A 6,397-nucleotide genomic window follows, 5' to 3' on the forward strand; every position below is an offset into this window, starting at 1 on the left:
TGTTTCGTTTACTGCTCAGGCACCTGGTTCCTTTACGGCATTCATCCATTCTGCAGACATTATTGATTATTCCTGTCTTGGGGCTAGAGGAAGATAGAAGACATGGTCCCTGTGCTCAACGGGCCATTAAGGGAGACAGATACGTAAACAGGTTATTTCCGCACAATGTAGTGAGTGTGAATATACTGCCTGTATATAGTGTGAGGGAGAAGAGGCCTAGAGCCCATCAGGTCAGGGAGTCATCAGGAAAGCCTTTCTGGGCACCGAAGAGCCTGAGCTGAATCTAACAAAGGCCAGGAGTGAGCCAAGTGAGGTGCAGGGGCCCCGCCTGGCACAGGCTCCGGCGTGAAACAGCCGGGGAGGACGGAGCCACGCACGCTGCGGGCTGGCGGACCACAGTCAGCGAGGGGGGAAGCCTCGGAGGAGAGGCTGAGGTTTCCACCAGGAGCCAGTCACACAGGGCCTTGTCGGCCACGCTAAGGAGCTTGGGCTTCATCCTGTGGACAACGAGGAAACAACTCCGATTTTTAAATAAAGGTGTGGCATGATCATGTTTGGGTTTTAGGTAAAGCATGTTTGGGGACTGTGTGGAGAATGGACTTCAAGGTGCCAAAACTAGAAACAAAGGGACCCATTAGGAAGCTTTTTTCAGAGTCCAGAAACCAGATGACCTGGGCCTGAACTAAAGCACTGGTGGTTGGGCTGAGAAAGATGAGACGGGGGAGGATATAGCCTAATGGCAGAGCGGGTGCTTAGCATGCACGAGGCCTGGGTTCAATCCCCAGTACCTCCACAAAAAAAAGAAAAGAGACAGATTCAAGATCTATTTAGAAGGCATTTGGAAATGCATGGCAAGATCTAGTGCTTTATTGCATGGCAACAGGGGGATAACACAGGGCAAAGGGCTCCCAGTGCTTGGCTTGGGGCATTTTCTATGTTTCCACCCAAATCAGAGAGGACAAGAAGCCTTGCCTGTTCGGAGTTCAGGACCAAACCCAACCTCTATGCTAATGGGTCTCAAATCTCCAGCCTAAAATGTTCTTCAAAGTTCCAAATTCCTATATTTAACTGTTCACTGGACAGATCACCTCCAGCATGCCAAAACCAAATTCACCATCTTTCAAAAATAAAATAATCTCTTATTCTGGTAAATTGAATCCAGTGACCCAAGTCAGAAGCCTTAAGGTAATCTGCTAAGAATTATAAACGCTTGGTGGTTGCCAAAGGCTACTGGGGAGTTAATGTTTAATAGGTACAGACTTTAAGGTGGGAAGAGCACGAAGCTCTGGAGGTGGATGACGGTGATGGTTGCACAACGGGAATGAACTTAATGCCACTGAACTATACACTTAAAAATGGTTTAAATGGTTACTTTTGTGTTATGCAAATTTTACCAAAAAATTTTTAATGAAAAAAAAGTAATTATCAGTGCTACCTTCTTAACACCTCTGAGATAAATCTCTTCCTCTCTGTCCCCACCACCATTGTTCCATAGCTGTTCCATCCTTCATCAGACCATTACAAATCATCTCTCAACTGGTGTCCCAACCTCCAGTCTTTTTTCCTTAAATCAGTTGTCAGATGTTTCCAACAAGCCAATCAGACCATATGACTGGTTCCCATCGCCTGTAGGATAAGATCCAAATCCATTGGGTCGGCATATCAGGCCCTCAACAATATGGACTTTTTATTCATCCAGCCAATAAAGCTATTTTGAGTGGTCCCTGAGACAGAAACTGGAAATGGCCCCAAGGACACAGCAACGAGGAGGAACATGTGCTCCCTGGCATCATGGAGCGAACTCACTAGCAAAAACAGCAGATTTTAAAACACAGACAAATTGTTAAATGCAAAGAAACAAAATTTAGAGGATTGAGTAGATGAGAAAGACCTTTAAAGGGAGGGGTGGTGGGGAGTCTGAGAGGGAATGCCAGGGGAATGGTGTGGAAAGAAGATTGTGTTGTTGGGGTAGCCTAGATGGGACTTCCAAGGGGGAAGTATTAGCCAGCAGGTTCTGAGGCTGTTAAGGGGTCAAATAAAATAAGAACAGGAAACAGCCACTACGTCTGGCGATGTGGAGATCACTGACGGTCTTGATGAGAACAGTTTTAATTAGAGCAATGGATTGCGGGCAGAGGAAAAGTACATGGGAGGGGAGGAAACTGAGATAACATCAGGAGAGACTCAGCAAGTATGACTCCGACGTCAACCTAAAAAACGAGCTGGTAGCCAAAGGGAGATGTGGAGTCAAGAGAGAGTGGAAGTTTTTTTTAAGTGAGTTAACTTCAATTTGGTGGGGGTGGGGAGGTAATTAGGTTTGTTTGTTTGTTTGTTTGTTTTTAATGGAGGTACTGGGGACTGAACCCAGGACCTGGTGCACGCTAAGCATGTGCTCTACCACTGAGCTGTACCCCACCCCGAGAGTTGAGTTTTTATTAACCTGACATATGTGAGAGCATATTAGTATGCTGAAAGATCCATGAAGAGGTAGAGATTGATGACTTAGGAGAGAGAGAAGATAAAACTAAGATTAGAATTCATAGCAGCACTGTTCATAATACCCAAAAAGTGGTAACAACCCAAGTGAACATAAACTGACCACTGCATAAACGAAATACAGATCACAAGCTGCATACAGCCCTGAGCTGGATCCCACAAACCCCCGCTGCTGTCCTGTCGTCAACACTGTCACATGTTCTCCATCTGCCAAAGAGGGCAGAGCTGGAATTGCTGAAAAACTGCAGCCTTTGGGTCAGGCTGATGGAGCCTTGACTCACCCACCTTCACTGCTGCTACAGAACCGCCACTACCAGCAACTGCCACACTGTCCAGCTAGAAGTGGGAAGATGCCCTGTGCCTCCCACAGTCTGATCTCCCTCAAATGCTTACCACTGGCAGGACTCACAAGGACGAAAGCCAAGTAAATGTAGTTTGCAGACTCCTAGTCCCAGCAATATAGTGCAAAGTATAAAAAGGCGGGTGAAAGGCTAAGAGAAAATAGTTATAATCTGGGGAAAGCACTGACGTATTCCCATTAATCTCAAGAGCAAGAAAAAGAATTTAGTATCCATACTACTATTTAACATTGTTCTGAAGGCATTAGTTAAAGCAAATAAGCAAAAGAAAGAAAAGAAATAAAAATTAGAAAGGAAGAAGTGAAATTATCTTTATTTGCACAGATTATTTTATACCCAGAAAATCCAAAGAATTAAATGGAAACAATTATTGTAAACAATGAGAGAATTCAGTAAGATGACTTGGTACAAAATGGATATACAGAAATCAAAAAGGATGTTACACATATGCAAATAGCAACCAATTAGAGGATACAGGCTCCCTCTTATAGTAACCAAAAAAGTAAAATAACTAGAAATAAACTAAGACATGTTCGATGTCTTTGAAATGCTGCTGAGGGGACAAAAGATGTGAATACTTGGAAAGACATAATATACACTTGCATAAAAAGATGTCACAAATAAAAAAGAAAAGCTATGTCAGTTCTCTCTAAACTATATTTAATACAGTCCTAATAAAATGCTCACAACAAGCATCATACTCAATGGTAAAAGAAAGAAACCTTTTCCTTGAAGATAAGGAACAAGAGGAGGAAGCCTGCTTTAAAAACATCCTCATTGGAAAGGAAGAAGTAAAATTATCTCTGTTCGCAGATGATCTGACCTTACACGTAGAAAACCCTAAAGATTCTTCCAGGAAAAAACTGTTACAACTAATAAATAAATTCAGCAAAATGGCAGTGACAAAAGTCAGTTGCATTTCTATACAACAACAATGAGCAATCTGAAAACAATTCCATTTACAACAGTATCAAAAAGAATAAAATACTTAAGAATTAATTTAACCAGGGAGGTGAAAGACTTGTACAATGAAACTATAAAACATTGTCAAAAGAAATTAGACATAAATAAATGGAAATACATCCCATATTGATGGATTAGAAGACAATATAGTTCAAATGTCAATAACACAACCTAAAGTGATCTATAGATTCAATGCAAAATCCCAATGATACTTTTTGCAGAAATAGAAAAACTCACCTAAAATTCATATGGGATCTCAAAGGACCCCAAATAGCAAAAACGATCTTGAAGAAAAAAAAAACTGAAAATGGAACACTCACACCTCCTGATTTCAAAATCTACCATAAAGCTACAGTAATCAAAACTCCATGGGGGGTAGGGGAGAGGGAGGATAAATTAGGAGTTTGGGATTTACATATACACACTACTATGTATCAAACAGATAAACAGCAAGGACCTAGTGTATAGCACAGAGAACTATATTCATTACCTTGTGATAACAGGTAATGGAAAAGAATCTGAAAAAGAATAGACAGACAGAGAAATAGATATGTAGGTAGCTATATATATAATGTATAACTGAATCACTTTGCTGTACACTGGAAACTAACACATTGTAAATCAACTATATACTTCAATTAAAAGAAAGAAAAAATACTATAATATTGGAATAAAGACAGATGTATAGACCAATGGAATAGAGTAGAGAGCCCCAAAATATACCCTCAATTGTATGGTCAAATGATTTTTGACACGGGTGCCAAGACCATTCAATGTGGAAAGGGCGGTCTTTCCAACCAATGGTGCTGGGAAAATTGGATATCCACAGGCAAAAGAATGAAGTTAGACCCTTACCTAACTACACACACACACACACAAAATTAACTCAGAATGGATCAAGGACCTAAATGTAAGACCTAACTCAATAAAACTTAGGAAAAAACAAGACAAAATCTTCAGGACATTGGATTTGGCAATGATTTCTTGGGGAAGACACTAAAGGCACAGGTAACAAAAGAAAAAATAGACAAATTGGACTTTGTGAAATCTTTTAAATTTTGTACATCAAATGACACTATTCACAGAGTAAAAAGGCAAATCATAAATGTTACCAGCTTATTATCCAGAATATATGGAAAACTCCTAAAACTCAAAAACAAAAACAAACAACCCAATTCGAAAATTGGGAAAAGACCTGAATAGATGTTTCTCCAGAGAAGGTATACGAATGGCCAATAAGCATATGAAAAGATACTAGATGCTCAACATTAGTAATCATTAAGGAAATGCTAATCAAAACCACAATGAGAGGGGAGGGTATAGCTCAGTGGTAAGAGTGCCTGCTTAGCATCCCAGGTTCAATCCCCAGTACCTCCACCAAATAAATAAACAAACAAACCTAATTACCTCCCCCACTAATAAATAAACAAATAAATTTTTAAAAACTACAATGAAATATCACTTCAAACCCATCAAGGTGTCTGCTATCAAAAAAAAAAATAGGAAACAACAAAGATGTGGAGAAATCAGAATTCTTGTTCACTGTTGGTGGGAATATAAAATGGTACAGCCACTGTGGAAGGCAGTATGGTGGGTCCTCAGAAAAATCAAAAATAGAATACCAAAAAAAAAAGCCATATGATCCAACAATTCCACTTCTAGGTACATGCCCTTTAAAAGAATTGAAAGAAGTGTCTCAAAGAGACATTTGTACACCCACGTGCAGAGCGGCATGACTGACGGTAGCTAAAGCATGGACGCGACCCAAGTGTCCACTGATAGATGAATGAGTGAGCAAAAGTGGTGTATATACATAACAAAACATTATTCAGCCTTAAAAAGGAAGAAATTCTTCAATATGCTGCAATGCTTGAGGACGTTATGCTAAGTGAAATAAGCCAGTCACGAGAAGATAAACATAGCATCATTCCACTTAAATAAGGTACTTCGAGCTGTCAGAATCACAAAGATGGAAAGTATAATGGTGGCTGCCAGGGGCTTGGGAGGAGAGGATAGAGAGTTACTGTTTCACAGAGTTTCCATTTTACAAGATAAAAAGAGTTATGGGGATGGATGGTGGTGGTGGCTGCACAACAGTATGAATGTTTTTAGTATCTCTGAATTGTACACTTAAAATGGTGAAGATGGTAAGTTTTATGTTATGTGTCTCTAACCACCACCACAACAAAATTCAATTACACAGTTAAAACAAAAGAATAGTTACACATTTTAAATAAATGAATAAATATCCATTCCACAAGCAGGTGATGCAAACATTTGTCCACACAAAGACACGTATGTAAATGTCCGTAGCAGCTTTGTTTGTAATAGACAAAAACTGGACACAACCCAAAGGCCCATCCGCAACTGAATGGATATATAATTTGTGGTATATCCACAAAATGGGATACTATTCAGCAATAAAATGAATGCCAAGTTGTTGATTTTCTTTAAGTAAAATTTCCTTCACCATTATGCATTAGCATTATGCAAGAGGGGGATTATAACAATCTAAAATCTCACAAGGACCATTTTCCAGGGCCACTGATGACCTCTAGGGAAGGACTGAGTTTAAACAA

This window comes from Camelus bactrianus, chromosome 12, assembly GCF_048773025.1.
Source record: "Camelus bactrianus isolate YW-2024 breed Bactrian camel chromosome 12, ASM4877302v1, whole genome shotgun sequence".
In the NCBI taxonomy this organism is placed as follows: Eukaryota; Metazoa; Chordata; class Mammalia; order Artiodactyla; family Camelidae; genus Camelus; species Camelus bactrianus.